We start from the raw sequence: 19,500 nt of genomic DNA, 5'->3' as shown, positions 1-19,500 counted from the left end.
AGGTTTGACAGGATGCAAACTGTATTTTTCTTCATGAAAGTCAAGTCAAACTAAAGATTTCTCAGCACAGTTTATGTAGAGAGCAGGTCTAGACTGTTCCCTTTATGATGTTATTAAAACTTTCCTCTAACATCAATCAATCGATCAATCACATTTTATCTGTAAATCATAACCAAAGTTATATCAAAAAACTTTACAAAAAGAGCATGTTAGGCCGTACTCATGTTGAACAGCCATCTGCCTCAAAACATAACCAAGCCTTCTGCCTTGACTGGTTGGCTTTAAGGAGATGGAGAGAGACAGACAGACTGAAAACAGGCTCCCATCAGCACCACTTACAAACACAACCCAACAGAATAAAACCATGGACCAGTGAAAAGATGGATATTAAGAATATTGGAAAAATTTAAGAAAAACCAAAGATGACTAAATTGTTATTTGCCTCCGAACACAGAGCATAAATTGGTGAAGCAATGCTGAGCCCAGTGTTGGTCAAGTACAGAATCTTATATTTGACTTCACAAAGCTATCTGCAGCATTCTGATCCAGCATGGTCTCGCCTGGCCGGAGTTTGAACTGCCAGAGCAAAACATGTTTTCTGCTCATGTCCACTTTCATGTTTGCACTGATTTTATTTGCAGTTTTCCTGCATCTAAAATTCACCCAGCATTCCACATGGATGCATTAATATTGCATAGATATAGGATTTTGTGGATGCCACTCTCAATGGAGCTTGTCCATTTGTACAGTTCAAGAATGTTGACTACTAACTCCAATCCACAAATGATGAGAGAGTGTGTCACAGCTCAAGAAAACACTCATTATCAAATAAAAACATGAGAAAGCAGCACCAGCTTCAGCTTACACATTTACATTTGTTCATCTTATGACTGTACACCGCTCTGCTTATTCTCCTCAATATAAATGGTTAATGGCTTGTTAATGAAGATGCCACATATGAGCACTGTTATTGTTGCTTCAAAGTTGTGTGTTTACTTGTCTCAGGAAATTTTGAATGTTATTTAAGACATTTTCTGTTTACCTCAGGAAAACCATAGTGATGCAGCGACCGCCTTCTACACACTCATGTTTTTGCCAAAAGCAAAACCTTAATATTATTCTGCATCACTTTTCACTTTCACTTACTGAACATTACTAAATAACAAACGTGATGAAACAAACAAAGCAAGCAAACATGTCTACAATAACTTGCATCCACACATCCATTGTAACACAAGCTAAGACGACGTGCACGTTGAGAAATCAAATCATATTCCAATTAAATTAAATCCTCTGTTCCAAAATCTTACCGTGCATTCTCCAAACTCTTCTATCAGTAACTGGTTAACGTTCACTTATTTTTAAAACATCTTTCCTAACCGTAACAATATGCCATTTATATTTTTCACCATCGCTGATATGACTGTTGTTTTTGGTCATTTGGTCGGCGGTCATTTGACCCAGATAGTTTGCTTTGACATACTTGTCACTAAACTGATATAGCCCACTAAAATGTTTCTTTGCAAACCAAAAAAATATGTACAGGCCTGAATATTACTCAGCCTTTCTCCTGTGTTTCTCTCCATCACTGCCATGAATGTATGCTTAAATGACTGACAGTGTGCACATCACCTTGCCCCACTCTCCCCTAATCCAAACCGTTGCCTCAGTATCTGTGCACCTCTTCTTATCTATGTTCTGTGGTTAGCTGTTAAGTTGCTAACTGGTTAGTAGCGGTTGGTTGCGTGAGCTTATTCACAGAAATCATCTGGGTGAGCGTTCCTCCATGAAGTAAACTGGCGAGCTGTCCGCAGCAGCAGAGACGTCGCAGGCATCTGCTAAAGGATTAGACAGTGAAGTCCTCGTCATACGGAAGTACTGCTGCCCACTTCACAGACACGTCCGAGTATGTGGTGAAGGCATTAACTGACCCTTAACAGTTACACTTCAGACTGGTGGGTGCTTAATTCCCAACCCTGGTGTCAATAAAAGTAGCGAGACATGTGTAGCCCAATGTAATGGAGGAGAAGTACTTATTTTTTATCGCAGATTTACTTCGCAAATGATAAAGTGCCCTCTGGGTGCCCTTCCAGTGGATGGTTGAGACATGTTGGAAAATGAGTTGGCCTCCACTCACTCCTACATTTGAGACAATGTGCCCTCATGGAATGCCTCCGTTGTTAAAATGCCCATGTTGTTGTTTCGCATCACTTTCTGCATGCTGGTACCCCATGGCATACAGCAGTTGCCCCTTGTCTTTTTTGGCCCCTGCCCCTCAAACAGCCTGTACGTCATTACTCTGAGCCCTATAGTCTCATGATGGCATGACCTCCGGGAGCAATAGGCAATTTTTTCAGGGCTTCCAGTGTAGCAAGCTTATGGTATTCACATGAGCAATAAATAACATTTCGGCCAGGACTTCCTATTCCATGTGCTGGGCATTGTTTAAAGCACTAGCAATTTGAGACAGGAGAATGAATAGTTAAGAGACAATGTGTAGGACTTAAATTAAGATGTCTGTTTATAGAGATTGATAAAAACGCTAATCTGTAATCAGATGATTGCAGATGGGCTCTGGGATTGTATTCCGCCTCTTCATCTTTCTGCACAGACTGTTTTTCTGCATACAACCAAAGCCTGCAGAAAAACGAGCGCACAAAACTACTTGGACTACAAAAAGAAACCAGAAGTTATTTTCCCTCATATGCAGAATCTGTTTATGGAGATCAGTGTAGCCAGTGTAGTGTAGGAGTCATCGATACAACCTCATGCTCTTTATGTTTAAGTTTGTACAATCACGTTAAATTCTAGACCTATATCACATAGAGCACCTTCTGGCAAGGAAAGAGAATTTGTGCAAAAGTCTTCTAGCTCTATTCAAAGTGTGGCACTGAGTCACCACAGTCAGTGCCAGTGTGGCCTCCCTGGCTGAGGAGGAGATGCAGCTCAGCATTATAATGCTCCAGCTGCAGCCGTTACACTGTAGCTACACAGATCATCTTGTGTTCCAAATTGTGTTTTGGTCTGACCACAACTTGACCCAAAGTGTAGCCTGTATTTAAATCCAAACATGATGACTAAAACAGGCTGTTTTCAACATCATCAAATTAGTGTATTCATATTTTCACATCATGTTAAATGTAGCACTCGTAAGTCCCTCAGATAGTTTGCACTCTGGTCCAATAAAACTAGAAACTTCAGTACGTTGTATCTCTCTTGTCCATTAATAAAGCTATGGCTTCTATGAGGAGAGGCTGACGGAGATAAATGGAGAGAGAGAAGAAGGAGACAGCGAGGGAGGGAAGGAAGGAGGGCTAGAGAGCAGGACTCTAGGGAATAGAAGAAGCCTTCATTGTTTCTTATTTTCACGCACACGCATGCACGCGCGCGCACACACACACACACACACACACAGACACACAGACACACAGACACACACACACACACACACACACACACATCTATTTTCTGTTGCACTGAGGGGACTGAAAAAGAAGTCTCCAGAGGACAAACAGGTTAACCTGTTCTTTTAAGCCTACACACACATTTACACAGAGGGTTAGTACAGCTCTGAAAGACTTCATGGAGAAACACAACCAGCAGGCTGTTTGAGGGAGTTTCACTTAGTTTTAGTTGAACCTGGCTTGAGTTAGAAAAAAAATATCAAAGGTATGTCAAGGTATTAATGGTTCTGTCCAATAACCTTTATAAAGTGGCATGAAATGAGCTTGAGTTTCTAATAAGTACATGCAATAAAGTTGGCTCTAAACTAGCTGTGACTGCGTTGTGCCTGTTGGCTTTAATTGCTCCACTGTGGATTTGAAGCCATTCAAACTGGCTGTGACATGCGTAATCCCTGTTGATTTAAATTTGGTTGTGGCCGCCTTTGATCAGAGCCTTCTAATGCTGAAACAGTGAAGAAGTGTGACAGTCGATACAACCTTGTACAAGGTTTAAATAGCCCAGCTAATATTCTTCAGTTCTAAAAAGAACCAGGGCAATAGCTGATAAATGACCAACTACGGATGTAGCAGAAAAAGCCTTTGACTAAAAAGTGTGGTTTATCACTTATGCTTCAACTCTTCATTTGCAAAAGGGAGAATGTCATTATTTCCCTTTCAAAAGTGACAGAGTCTCGCTCTAAGAAAATGTATCAGAGATGTTAATGTAGCGAGTCACAAGTCTTGTAACTTCAGACTCAAATTAGCAAAGGGAATGAAAAGGGTAATAAAGGTTTTACTTTAAATCCTTCCAGCAGCAGCCTTTCACCAGCAAGTGGCCCCATTCCACACACGCAGGACCATGATATTAGTATATGATCCTGGATCAGGGCTTGAGGGAAAGATTGATTTGACTGTGAAGACCAGCAAACGAGACAGTTTTGGACCTAAATCAATCAATCGATCTATTTATCTGTAACATGTTGTCATATGAACAAACTTAAAAATGAATTGTCATATTGACCGTTTCTTCAGCTTAGGCTCAAACAACAATGAGCATCTTGATGACAAGTCTGCAATAGTTGGCCGTGCAGAGCCCTCCTCCTTTTGCTCTTTCTGTCAGATCAGTGTAAAAGTCACTCTGTTGAGCAGTCCCACACAGGACTCCAGTAAACAGCCAGGTTTTGATAAAACAAAGGACTTCCCTGCTCAGGAGGAGGTCTCATTTTCCAGTATTTAGCACGGATGAAACAAACCTTTATAGATAAGATTTGCTTTAGAACACAAACCAATAGCTTTGTCTTTGACTCTATACTGTCCTGAAATGTTGTCATTGCAACTCAGCAGGTGATAATATTGAAGAGTTTTCATCAGTTGGCCAAGTCTTTGATTTAAAGGAAAACTATAGCAGACTGTTGGTTCTTGGCCTCCTTTGTTCTGATACAGGCTCTTACACATACAAGAGAAAGCAAGTTTAAGGCATGTAAATATGTACATATATAAATATAGACTCAAGCCCAAAATTATTCATACCCCTGGCAAATTTTGACTTAAAGTTACTTTTATTCAACCAGCAAGTTTTTTTTATTGGAAGTGATGCAGGCTTCTCCCAAAAGATAATAAGACAATGTACGAGACGCATCTTGTGGGAAAAAAATATTTCTCAGCTTTTATTTACATTTGAACAAAAAGTGGCATGTCAAAATTATTCATACCCATTACAAACTGTCACTGTCTATAGGAAGATCCAAGGTTCTATACCATTCCAAATAGTCCAAGCTGTTCTAAAGCATCCTTATTACCCTGATTCATTGGGAACAGCTGTTTTAATCAACTCAACAGGTGAAAAACAGCAGCTCTCTGCAGTTGGTTTGTGGACAGTCATGGCTAAGACAAAGGAGCTCACTGTGGACCTGCGGCTTCACATTGTGGCTGCACACAAGTCAGGAAAGGGCTATAAGGCCATATCGAAATGTTTTCAAGTTCCAGTGGCTACAGTGCAAAGTTTTATTCAAAAATACAAGATGTTCCACACTGTGGAAAATCTCAGAGGATGTGGTCGGAAGCCAAAAGGGACATCTGTGCTGGCCAGGAGGATAGTGAGAGAGGTGAAAAAGAATCCAAGGATCACCACCAAGGCCATCCTGGAGAATCTGGGCCCTGCAGGTGGCAACATCTCGAGGCAGACAGTCCAACAGACACTGCACACTGCTGGGTTCCACAGATGCAGACCAAGGAGGATGCCACTTCTCCAGATAAGGCACACAAAAGCCTGCTTGGCCTTTGCAAATGCTCATCTGGACAAAGAAGAAGACTTCTGGTCTTCTGTTTTATGGTCAGATGAAACAAAAATTAAATTATCTGGCCACAATGATACATTTGGTGTAAAAAAGGAGAAGCCTTTAACCCAAAGAACACCATCCCCGCTGACAAACATGGTGGTGGGAACCTAATGCTTTGGGGGGGGGTTCAGCCAATGGAACAGGGAACCTAATCACAGTAAACGGCACCATGAACAAAGAGGACTACATCAAGAGTCTCAACAACATCAGGCAGTCTGCAGAGAATCTTGGCCTTGGGCACCACTGGACATTTCAGCACGACAACGACCCAAAACACACAGCAAAAGTGGTGAAGAAATGGTGAGCGGACAAAAACATTAACGTTTTGGAGTGGCCCAGCCAGAGTCCTGACTTGAGAATCTGTGGAGGGAGCTAAAGATCAGGGGGATGGCAAAGAGACCTCCAACCTGAAAGAGTTGGAGCTCATCGCAAAGGATGCATTGGCTAAAATACCAGTTGAGACATGCAAAAAGCTGGTCAGCAATTATAGGAAGCGTTTGATTGGTGTAATAGCCAATAAAGGCTTTTCTATTGATTATTGAGAAGGGTATGAATCATTTTGGACATGCCACTTTTTGTTCAAATGTAAATAAAAGCTGAGAAATATTTTTTTTCCACAATGACGCGTCTTGTACATTGTCTTATTATCTTTTGGGAGAAGCCTGTGTCATTTCCAATCAAAAAAGATTAGATAAGATCCAAATGTGCAGGTTGGCACCTTGTACTGCAGCCTCTGCCATCATTTACCAAGCATGTGTAGAAGGCTGAATGTGGCAGAAGTGTAAAGTGGTCAGAAGACGACATAGGCATTGTATAAGTGCAATCCATTCAACTGTTTAGTCATTTTCCTACTTTCCAGGCAGCTCATGATTTTACAGTTGAGATAGTTCATCTGTTTAAGTCAAGTTCACTGTTTCCATTGAACATTTTAACTGGTGTGGAATGAGTTAATGTAAAGTTCTTTCCCTGCTAAATATCTTCCAAACAACAGTTAAAATAAATATCTGATATGTTCTGTATCCAGTCTGTACCATTTGTTCACCATGACTCCATGCCATGCTGCTTGAAAGGTGGAAGTCCCATGAATTTTTAAGTATTTTGTATTATGATAAAAGGTTCACAATTGAATCCTTTTTTTTTTTTATCATACTGGTAAACTGTGACAGTAGTGACAAAGGAAAGCTCTGCAGTGTGATGGCGTGTGTTACCTGTGATACACACATCATCAGTTAAATACCAGCCTAACCTGTCCTTTAAAAAGATTGTGGGTAACAAAATAGAGTCTGCAGAAATGTGTCGAATCAGTTTTGCAGAAAGCTGATCTTTGCCATATTATGGCTGCTGTTTTAGCAGGCTGGGGCTGCACTGTTGCTGCTGTGTACACGATTGCTCTATTTGATCAGAATCCATAGGGATTGGCCTGTCAGACCATGTTAAGTCAACTAAGGATAGGCTACGCACACTGGTGGATGTGCTGAAGGGTGAACTGGGGAGTCACAGTGAGGGAGAGGAGGGGTGAGGGGCAAGAAGATAAGAAAAGCAAAGGGACAAGGAATAGACACATCCAGTGTAACAGATGCTCACAGTTCATTGTTCTAAATCGCATTCTATTAATTTATGTTTGCTTTATGAGTGCTTTAACAGTCTGTAAATACACCATATGAAATCTGTAAGAGGTGTACAGAGGTGTCTAATCATTACATTCTGACTGTTTTAAATTGAAATCAGTGTAACACAACGTAACTCAACAGCAACACAAGCCTCAAAAGTGGTCCGAGAGGTGAATCAATCACTTTTCTGAAATAGGAGTGCTATTTGTCCACTTTAAAAGCTAACACTATTAAGAGGGGGATAGCGGTCATTGTTTAGCAGGAAAAATTAACTGAACAAGTCTTTGGTGTTGTAATACATGTAAACTATTTTCCTTGGAATTTATTTATTTGGATAAACCCCTTGAGATGTATCATCTCGTTTTCGAGGGGGTCCAGAAACCTGCTTTAGCTTTGCATCACCTGCTTTAGCTTTGTTTATTGGCGCTGAGCACTAAGCACAGTTAAGGCTAAGGGGGATGTCATCAGTTTTGCAGGTGGAGTATCTAGTCATAAACCAAAGTGTGGGAGAAACTTGAAGCCTGAGGAGGCGATGCAATGCTAAGATTTATCCATAGGAAATATGACTGTTACACATTTCACAGCAATCCATCCAATAGTTATTGATACACTAAATACAAAATGCCAACCCCATGGTGGCACTATAGTAAAAAACCAGATGATTACCAAAGTCATTAAGACACATCCCCTGACAAGCATGCAGCAGATGTAATGTGTTTAGTAAACGCTCCCTGAATGAGGAAAGAATGGTTGGCTGTTACAGGCAGGAGCTCTCACAAGCTAACAGGGTTTATCCCAGCAGTATTTCACGCAAGGCAAACATGGTGGACTTGACTGACCCATAGAGCAACGTCACTAACCTGAATGGTGATGAATGCTTGACTGGTTTTGTTTTGCTGGCAAGGAAAGTCTTGAATCTCATAACCGCAGGACTCTTTTTACAACAACATAATTACAGGTTGTTTAAGCTCACTGATGAAATGACCAATGCTGCTGTTTGAAAGAGTGTCTCACATTAGCATGTAGGCTCACAGTATATCATCCTATTTGTAAACAAATTGATACTTCACATGAGCAAACAACATGTAATGTGTGTTTGTATCTTCATCTTATAAGTGATATAAGAATGAGAATGACTAACATCCTTTGCTATGTCCTCTGACATTACGGCCCTGTATGAGTATGAGCATGTGTGTATGCTCTGGTGGGTCCAGATTAGCTGAGCTGTGATGTGTTCCTTACAGGCACAGCACTGGCCCTGCTCCCATCACCACTAATGTGTGTTTCTGTTTGATGGGGGCAAAATTCCCCCTGAAAGCCCCACCCCTGCAAACCAAGCAGCACCATCCACACCAGCCCACAATCATACACTCGCACACAGTCAACAAACATTGCATCAATTATTATAATTGACAGAATTAGTGTGTTGTGTGATACAACAGCTCTGTTTAACCCCAAAAGGCCTTTCTGCATTTATATACAAGAGAAATATTACACGTTCAGGAAGTGATAGATGCAAACACACACATACACACACTTTCTATTTCTGCTCTAACCCTATTTGAGCATATCCCTATTGATAGGAGACAAGGACTGATGAAACATATATAAACGCCATCATATATTTTCACATCATTAAAGTAAATGTCTTTAAGCTACTACCTCATGAAACATCCGCAGTGTGTTGCTTGGTTGTAAAACTGTCATTTAAATATGTGAAAACAGGCTGCTTGCAAAGCTTTTGTATACTTTAGATTAAAATGCAGCACTGACAACAAATCTCTGTTGTCCTGAAAATACACTGTAGAAGTCTATATCTTTTCAGACGGAGGGGTTTAAATGCAGGACAGTGTTTTTGTTCCATCTGAACGAATATAACTAGGAAAAGCCGGGAGGAGACAAAATACTTTGGTATTGCTCCATTGCCAAGGTTTCTTCAACTGTTCCCACCCAGGACACAGAAGAAAAATGTAGTCTCACTCTGGGATCCAGTCTCATTAAAGCATATTGCCTCTTTTGTCAAGTGACGACGCGCCTGAAAGAGGCCTGCGACCAGAATGTCTTACACAAGGACAGTTAATAGCTGCAATCCAGACGCTGTGCCCGGCAAGATGAGTAATGCTGCAAGGGACCCTGGTGTCTACTTTCAGGGAGAAGAAACACTAAACTTTGTAGCTGTAGACCACTTAATGACATTCCACCTCTCTGGAAGTCTGTGTTAATACTGGAGGCTGAAGGGTAGAAAGTGTGTTGTTCCAATGGAGACAGTTTAAAGTCACATGCATACCTACAGTAAAAATCACTATCTGAAAAAACGTTTGTGTTAAGTTTAATTAACACGGACGCACACTTGGAGGTCATCGTGTGGAATGCACAAACCATCGACTTGATGATCTTGGTTCAAAGCTTCATGTCAGCAGGCTTCCACCCCGCTGACTAAGAGCAAGACACTGAATCACTCAATCCTTTCAGCTGCAGGGCTCCTCTGTGAGCAGAGTGTGACCTCCACAGAGATGTGAACTGACCTATAGGCACCATAACAGTTCCATAACAATGCGCCTGTAGTATCAGAAGCAGTGCAATTAGGATAGGTAGTTTCATTGAATCTCATTCCTAATTTTTTGCAGTATGGTGGTCCCCAAGCACATTCTCATCGGCAAATACCGACACTATCACAGCCATCAGCGTGTCAGACACGTACGAGGTACCCTTTTGAACGTGCATGAAACACACCAGGCTTTCAGCTAACTCCTAACCCATCCACTGAGGGTACCTCGTGCACCCATCAGACGCCAAAAGGGTGGCTGAGAACACAGTGGGTAGCTGTGGCCAGACATTGTAACTAACTGATTTTACCATCAACAAATGTAATAAGTTCTGGTGGTAAGATTCCAGTGTATATTTTATCCTCTTTCCTTTCCAACATACAGTATAGTATTTAGTTTCTTTGGTTATTGAGGATTTTGCTTTATTTGATGACTGTTGATTTTATTGGTTACTCTTGTTGTTTTGTTTGAAATGAAATTTAATTTACTTTTTTTTTTCAGCCAAAATGGAACCAACCTCAGAAATATGTAAGAAATTAAAGAGGCAGTTTTGTGCACCTCTGCTTCACACAGAATATTTCCTGCTGTAAACAACAAAAGCAAGAAATGAATCAGACCTGACTTGTGCCTTGCCACATATAATGAGTCTCAATAAAAGGCGCTTTCAGTGTTTCAGGTATTCAATATGCAATTAAACACCAGGCTGAACATATTTCTGCTTCTGCCAAATTGCCATTGAGCAAGTTCTTTCATATGACACAAAAATAAAGAGTCTTTGATCACTTCAGCGTGCGTGACATTAAATATCCTAGATTTTCACAGAAATGTAAGAATTCCTTCATTGTATGACATCACTTTGATCAAAAGTGCTCTTTGAAAATTTGCAACACACAAGTCATAATAGTTTCACATGGCAGGCGGCGTACGAGTGAGCCGAGGTTTCTACATGAAACCAGAGCCTGAGAGCAGCACAGAGCTCTACAGATACAGACATGCATAGCTGCTTTCTTCCACAGCCACACTCAGGTTTTAAAATGAAGTCCAACACATCTAGCACGGTTATTATGGCCACGAACGAGAGTCATATAAGACAATGTCAGCTGCCAGTTCCAAATAAAAACCTTAAAAAATGCTCAATGGCTTATCAATCAATCAATCAACCTTAATTTATACTCGAGAGATCATTGAGGGACAACCCTCATTTACAATGATATCGAGTTTTTTACAGAAACAATGAAAAAAAAACAATAACAAAGCATTAGAAGAACCAGACACCACACTGATAAAAAGGCCATTAAAATCAGATATATTCTGACATGAAAGTTAAGACAATAAAGAGGGCAAATAAAATGCTGTGTATTAAAGAAGCCTAAAATACTTAAATATTTCAGTAAGTCCAGTGATTAAAAAATAAATTATGAAATACACTTATGTAAAACAATTACAAATAGAGGTTGTGACGTTTAAAATCAGGTTTCCAAAATGTCCAAATAGTAAAAGTGCTTTAAATTCAAGACAGTGCTGAATCTTGTTCTAACTTGAGGAACAGTAACAGTAACTGGTTTTAAGAGGGCGTCTGATAAAACCCCTCTGAGCTTTAGAAAGACCATCCAGCCTTAGCATCCAGGACACTGTGATGTGTATCATAGGCATCACCAGTAATACATCTTAATGCAGAGTGAGACAGTCGAGACATTTGGAGTTTGAGGAGGGTACGTGTAAAAATGTTGTGCCACAGTCCAAGACTTAATCTGACAACAAAGTTTAGAGCAATAAACAAAACAACCTCAGCACAAAGTCCACTTACGGTTTGTTTGTCAGTCATCTGTAAAAGAGTGAGTTTCACTAACTTGTACAAAAGATTCTATTGATGTCATACATCAATTAATTGTAATAATGATAATGTTTGTTTGATTGAGTTGTGTGGAGCTTTCCATTATATCGCATGATATTACATGAGTTAATACAGTTGACCCAGCTGCTGGGAACATGAAGATTTTCTGGACAAAAAAATGAAATTTGAACATCTTTATAATTCCACAGAAAAGTTATTAAATGCACATTGTGGTGTGACTTTTCTAAACCAAATGTGGGGATACCCGAGGCGACCAGCAGTAAACTGAATGGACTTTATCAAGCGTGAAGGTCCAGTATGTAATGCGTCATGCAACACCAGGAGGGGCAAAACTCCAGTACACACTGTTCCTTGAAGGTAGTGCTTCTGTGCTGCTGTTTAGAAACTGCTTGTATTTGGTTCGTTTCGTTTGACAGTTTTTCACAGATTTACAGTAAGACACCATAAACTAGACTATATTAAGAATAATCGGTGCAAACAGGCTTAGGTACAATATTTCAAATCTACAGTGTTACAGCTCATAGCTGTTCAACAGCACCCTCCCTCCATATCTCTCCCCCTTTCTCTCTGGTTCATCCTGCTGTCCTTTCAGCCAGTCTCCCCCTCTCGTATATTCCCCGTGCCTCTCTGCACCTCGTCATCCCCGACACAATTTATGGATCTCTCTCTTTCCTCTCTTCTCTCCCATCCTCGTGTCTCTAAATCTATCGTCCCCTCTTAATTCACGATATGTCCTCTTACACCTCTGTAACTTCAACCCTTTTCCTTTTCTCTCTCATCCTCCTTTTTTTTCATTTGCAGCCTTGTTGCTTGCTTTCCCTGTATGTAAGATGGACATCCTCTTTACTCTTTGATCAACCCTTCATCGAGTCAGAGAACGTCAGCTCAAATCCAACACAACCAATCAGAATAACAATCACTGTAACACAGCTCCACAACACCTCCACTGAATGCTTTTTAACTGTGAGCAGCGCGGCTAGAAGCATCTGAAGAAACTGCGATGACTTTCTAAATAAGATTCACTTCATTTCAGTGGCTTCACATGGATCCAGTATACAGGAGCACCAGGTGACAAAATGAATGAGCTTTACTGCAGAGCAATTACAGAGGAGAGAACAGCAGCGACTCTCTCCACACCACGCTCCTCCTTTCACCTCTTCTTTTCTTTTCTTTCCTTTCCTCCACCTGTTTTATCCCCACTGTGATCCGTCTATCTCCTTCTCTCATCCTACCTGCCTGCAGTGACTCTTGTTTCTCATCATTTCTTTCACCTCCTCCTTTATCTTTTCTTTATTGTACTTGTTCTGTCAACGTCTTCTCTGGCGGTGGATAGTTACACAACAACATTTAGTCAAGTGATGCAGCACTTTGAGATTAAATGAACACCCCCTCTAATTAATTGACTGGATAATGCTCCTGTTGTTGTGAACATTTACTTGTAATTGAGTATTTGTACATTAAAATACTGACTTCTTTCACATAAGTCAATGATCTGACTGCATCTTGCAGCACGTCATTTCTTGCAAGCACTGCCCTCCTGGCCTTCGCTCTGGTAATAGATGGCCGGTGTTGGTCAGTGGGCAGAGTCATTCTGCTGCCAGTCCATCTACCTACTGGTCAATTCTGTACAACATCAGATTCACACTATAAATCAACACACACACACACACACACACACCTGCAGTCTCTGGGTGCTCGGTCTGACGATTGATGCTCACCTTGTTGCTAAACGGCCAAGATAATTAAACCCACGCATCTCTCCCCCTGTGTGTGTCGGGGTGTGTGTTTGTGTGTGTTTGTGTGATTGCCCTGCTGTTGCATTGTCCCTAATACACTTACGATTCGATGGCAGACATCCACTATGTCTTCCTATCCCCTCTCTCGCACACGCAACACACCTTTGGTCTTGCATGCACACAAACACACGTACAATCTCCCTTTCTCTAAAAACACCCTGAGAGCAAAAGAGAGGGAGGGAGGGAGAGAAGGCACCTGCTGGGCTGTAAAGCACTCAGACAAACGGCGTCTGTGTTTGGGAAGACTTGAACAAATGGGAAAATTATACAGTGGAACCAAAACGGCACCCTTTCACCCAAAGGTGCTTCACCCCAGTCGGCTGGACAGAATTCTTGGAGCATATTTCCCCTGCTTTTCCTTTTCATTGGAGTAGAGTTTTAGGATTGTACATGTGTGTACACACAAGCAGCTTTGCAGTACTGCCTAAAGGCAAGGATGGATTACTGAACGGCCCTAACAGACGCAAGATACCCAGACTAACAGAGACACACAGTACAAGAGCATGGCGTGTCTTTGTGGTCTGTTTGCCTCTCTTTGTTATTTTGTGTGTCTTTGTGGACATATTCGGCCCTTTGCTGTTGTTTTGTGTGTGTGTGTGTGTGTGTGTGTGTGTGTGTGTGTTCTGCCTTTTTTCTGGGTGTTTCTCATCTGGTCCACTTGCATGCAATTGTAATGGTTTTGAATCTCCTTTGGTCATTTTCTGTCTTAGTTGTTTAGTTCGTTTTTTCATTGATTTTTACAAAATAAATGTGAACAGTCCCTTAGAATAAAGCGCTGTGGTCTCGGGGCTCTGACCCCTTGGCCTGGGGCCCTTTTACATGTCTGTGCTCGGTGATAGGGCCCTGTATACAGGTAAAAGGGGGGAATCATCCCAAGCAAACAGAAACAAATGTAAACTTCTCAAAAACATGTTTGCTACATTTTTTTTGTTGCTGACTTTGTGTGTGTTTATCCTGCGCTGCATCTCCGGCTGAATGCTCCTGCTCCCGTGAGGGACTGTCTTTCACTCCTGATGCCCAGCTTTTAGCGCACTCATGTTACTTCATCCAAACGCACATGCAGTTTGATGAATGAATAATGAAACGTCTTATGGCCTTATGGTGAGTTCAAAGACCAAAATAGTCAAGTCAACGTGTTACAGACTTTATTTGTATCAGTGTGACTTTTGAATCCCTCCTTGTTTATCGGGGCTTCTAGCTAATTCATGAACGCACACACAATCAGACGGCACACACGCGATCTCTCTCTCTGTCTCTGTCTCTGTCTCTCTCTCTCGCTCTCGCTCTTTTTGCCTGCCCGTCGTTCTCTATTTCGCACTCGTGCGTAAAAACGCTCTCTCTGCAACTCGGTCTCTCACCTCTCACATACACCCACGGACCAAGAGCGCACGTACACACAGTGGAGCGAATAACTCTTCCTTTCTCCCTCTCTCACACACAGGCTACATGCACACAAACAGCCCGTGAAGTAAACTCGTCACACACGCGCGCACTAAACTGGAGCTGAGAATCCTCTTACCTGATGTTTCGGAGTAACTGATTCTGAATCCAGCGGTGCTAATGACAGAATCTTGACCTGACGAACTGTTTACTTTTTCCGAAATAATCCGCCCTCTGGATCTCTCCTTGCAGGTCTTCTCCGCCCGGTGCAGCCAATTTTGTCAGCTCTCCGAACTTACGGGACGGAGGACAGATAATTAGAAGGCAGAGGATCGTTTCTGCTTCTCTTATCAGCCAAGCAATGACAGCCTGTGACAGGGCAGCGGTCGCTCTAAAAAACAATACAATCACTTTCGTGTTCTCTCTCTCCGTCTTCAAGATGTTTGGATGACTAAATCTGCCCCAATTAACCGCAGTTACGCATCCTCTTCTTCTCTCTCTCTCTCTCTCTCTCTCTCTCTCTTCTCCCTCCGCCCTCTGTCTGTCCCGCTCCTTTCTTTCAGGACGGGATGTAAGACAGAGACAAGCAGGTAGTCCTCCGTGTTCTGTGTCTCTGTCTCTGTCCGGGCAGCGGTGTGGAAGAGTAGCTCTATTTTGCGCTGCCAAAAATAACTTCCAATCTCCAAACTGGAATCCCGCAAGCACGTGCACTATTACAATCCCTATTAAATTATTTCTATGATTTTACAGTGGGGCTGTGTGAGTTTGTAATTCTTGTAGTACTTTATTGCACTTTCTGTCCTGTCGCCTCCTGTAATATACTTACAGGAGCTTAGAGTTATGGTGTTCAGTTTGAGTAAAAGTTTTTTACGGTGTCATTAACGTCCGTGTAATGTTTCTTAAAAGACTTTAACAGTTGTTAGTTTAAGCTGTATTATACGTTTTAATGCAGGATACTAGTTTCTTTCTTTTGTTTTAAATTGTGGAGAAACAGGAAGGTAAGCTAACCCTAATGATGAGATAATCAATAGTCACACTTTACTAGTAGATGTCATCGATATATTGATACATCAATTGATCAGTCCAGAGGTGCTGTAGAAGAAGCATCATTTTATGCCAAACAGCAGCTGCAGTGCAGGCTTCACTTTTCCTCTTACAGACCCACAAGTCCAAGTTTGCTGGCTGATAACGTCCAACTATCACCCAACCAATCAATCGGCTGATCAATAAAAGCAATCAGTCCATATCCATGCAAAAGTCGATCATGTAAAATGTCCAATTCTCTTCTCTTTTCTGCTCTTTATACCTTAATCCGTCCGAAATGACATTTTTGGAGAGCACTCGTGTTCTCCATTCCTTTCACCCGCTTCCTCCTCTGTTCTCTGTTCTCTGTCCTTCTTTACTTTTCCCTCTGTGTCCACGAATGCGTTCCTTACAGGTCAGAGTGCTTTACCCTCCTTCCCTTGACTGGATGCGATACCGGGCTGCTGCCAAAACCACAAAAGAGTCCACTTGAAATGACTTTTGGAAATCCTTCCTTCAGCGCCTGAGCAGCGAGAAAAAGAAAAGGAAGCCTCGAGCTGCTTCTTTTGGATTCCCCCTCCAAACCGAGAAGGAGAGGGGTACAGGAGGAGGAGAGAGGAGCTGGGTCTCCTCGCGTTTAGCTACAGCAAAAGCACAACGATGGAGAGGGAAGAAGAAGTAGATGTATCGATGGAACCAGAAAAGAAAACCCAGACTTTTGTCTCGGTTGCCGAAATAACTAGAGAGAAGTGGAGTAAAAGATCAGATGCGTCTCTTTCCTCCTAGTTATAAAAGACTTATTCGTTTCCTCAGATATTTCACCACCTGCCCAGGGAGATACAGATAAGAGACATAAAATCTGCCATTTCTTGCGAAGGCTTTTATCCAAAGTGCTTTAAGAGAGTCCACAAGAGAGCGCAGAGAAGCCTGAGCGAGAGAGAGAGAGAGAGAGAGCGAGAGAGAGAGAGGAGGGGTTGCCCACTCTAAACCAAAAAAAAAAAAAAAAATAGGAAAAAGAAAAATTACAGAAATATTCTTCCTGTGTGCGTGTGTTGATATTTAAACCCGCACGTATTTCCAGATGCCAGATAGTTTCCGGTCTGAGAAGAGATGACAGTGTTGCTGCAGATAAGACACGAATACAAGTGAATGGGAAAGGCGGCCGGCTGCCTCATTCAGCTACTTTCATCCTTCACGCGAAGGGCGCTGTTCCTTCAGCACCATGAGACACGTACACGCGCGCGCACTCTCACTCTCACACACACACACACACACACACACACACACACATGCAAGCAAACAGACACGAACACGATCTTACTGCTTCTATTGTTGTTTTATTTAGAAGTTTCTTTTGCCTTTGGCGTGTGTGTGTGTGTGTGTGTGTGTGTGTGTGTGTGTGTGTGTGTGTGTGTGCGTGTGTGTGAGAGAGTGAGAGTGCGCGCGCGTGCGTGAAGGGTCTAAGCAATTAGTGTTATATCTATCACAGGAATTATTTTCATTTTTAAATTAGAGATAAGAGAGGTTGAAAAAGAAAATAACAGTTGTAGACGGGTAACCGTGTGGATGTCTCTGTGTGTTAGAGACACTTAGAGTTTAACTATGCCTGTGTTTCTGTTCAGGTTTTTTGGTGTTTAGGGATTCAAGAAAACGTCGCTTTGATGCCCCCTTTTGGCAGCGGAGAGAAATGATTGGGGGGAGGGGGTGGAAGATAAAAAGAAAACACAAGGAATGAAGAAGGAGGGACGTCAATGAAAAACAGTTGAAACATCAGGGGGAAGTGTTTGGCAAAATGCACCAAAAAGAAATGGTAGAACAAATCTCCCAGAAGATCCCAGCCATGTTTAAACCAAGTATCTCTCCAAATTTAAATACAAACAACCCAACATGTGTAGCTGAGCGTAAGTTCAACCAGGAAGACTGTTCGTACTCATTCATTCATTGGCATCATTCATTCATGTCACGTTCTCTCTCTCTCCCGCTCTGTCCTTCCTGCCTGGTGATCAGCTGATTATGGGCGTAAACTATTTAAGTACTAAACCAACCAGATTCAGTCTCGATGTCTGTTGACCAATCATCCCGCTGCTGTCAAACTTTAAATCTGTTCTCCTCTCTTCTGCAGACAATTTGTCGTTTCAGCCTGATCATTGCGACCCTCCTCTACCCCGTTTACCTCCAATCCATCTCATCAGTGTCTGAGTCCAGCTCCTCAGCTCATCCTGTCTTCACCATCATCACCACCACCAGTGTCTAGACTCCATCGGGGGGTATCCTATCCTGCTCTCGACATCTTCAAGTACATGAAGACATCACAATGGAGTCTAATCGCCAAAGACACATTTCATTCTTTCCAAACTTGTAAATAAATAGTTGTTCAATCTTAGTGAAGTCTCCCCTGATTGAAATGACCGCATAACTAACACAAACACAATACCAGTGTTGTTGGGAGAGCCAATAGAGAGCCTCCTTTTCGTACTACTTGCATTATAAAATATTCTTGACAGGGATGTTTTCTTTGCTGTTAACAAAATGTCATTACTGTTTAATCACATCTTAAAAACAACGGTACTTTTCCCTCTTTTGCCCAACTATGTGCTTTGACAATGTGTTGTTTTAATAAAGAATTCAATTGAGATGATTACAGAATGCCAATCAATTTTCTGCTTTTGATCGGCTTGATCACATTAGCAGCAAGCTGAGCAAGGTGGTGCAGACATCCCCTCCCCTGCAACATTTTTCAGATCCCCAGAGATTAGAGCATGGCTGACTGAAATGTTCACCAAACAAAGTATATTTATGGGATTAAGTACTTGAGATGGTTCCCTTTTTTTTTTTCAAGAGGGATGAACACATCACACTCAAAAAAGAGATGTGTTAGTAAAGCCTGTTGTTATGTTTACCCATCCACCCATCCTCTGTGCATGATGCAATAAATATAAGCAGAATTTGAACAGTCTGACATTTTCATTGACAACTCTGTCATAAAGGATCTGTGTCACTGGCCTTTATGCGGAGAGGCACCACACACAAATGGTATGAGGTCAATTAGACCTGGCAAAAACATGAGACTGCATGTTTGACAAACGGTAGGATATTAAAAAAAACCATTAGATTACAAATATACATAAATCACTCTCATGCACACATGTGTCACTACATCCAGGCCTCATTAAAAATGTGCATTTGAGCAGTCTTGCAAACAGTACAGCTGTAGCTCTAGGAGGAGGTTTAATGAGTATGCATTAGTGCCTGGGCCCAGCATACCATAGAGTAAGTCACACTGAAAAAGAATGAGTTGAATGAAATTAATTATGCACAGTGGAGACTTTAATGTATACTTCTGAGGCTAAACTCTGCTAAAGAATGCAAAGTCTTAGGTTGTTCAGACAGTTACAATGAAATCATGGAAATTTAAACTCATTCAATGTTGACAGACGACAGGTCAGACAGTTCAGCTGTACGGTGAGGAGCTGTGTTTAGTGACTCATGTTAAACGCTGCTTTTCTTG

The 19,500-nt window shown here is 41.7% G+C and overlaps 1 protein-coding gene across 2 annotated transcripts in view; it reads right to left on the bottom strand.

Moving 5' to 3' along the window:
* The window catches only part of il1rapl2 (interleukin 1 receptor accessory protein-like 2), a 375,845-nt gene extending 359,282 nt beyond the window's left edge, over positions 1–16,563 (bottom strand). For both annotated transcript variants that reach the window (XM_069669702.1, XM_069669703.1), the window contains exon 1: positions 15,109–16,563. The gene's annotated coding sequence lies outside the window, so the exon portion shown is untranslated. The remainder of the gene's footprint in view (positions 1–15,108) is intronic.
* Between the last annotated feature and the right edge of the window lie 2,937 nt (positions 16,564–19,500).

This window comes from Semicossyphus pulcher, unplaced genomic scaffold, assembly GCF_022749685.1.
Source record: "Semicossyphus pulcher isolate SPU_LCO1_2020_fin unplaced genomic scaffold, fSemPul1.0.p SCAF_2, whole genome shotgun sequence".
Lineage (NCBI taxonomy): Eukaryota > Metazoa > Chordata > Actinopteri > Labriformes > Labridae > Semicossyphus > Semicossyphus pulcher.
This window is presented reverse-complemented; position numbering and strand designations above follow the sequence as displayed.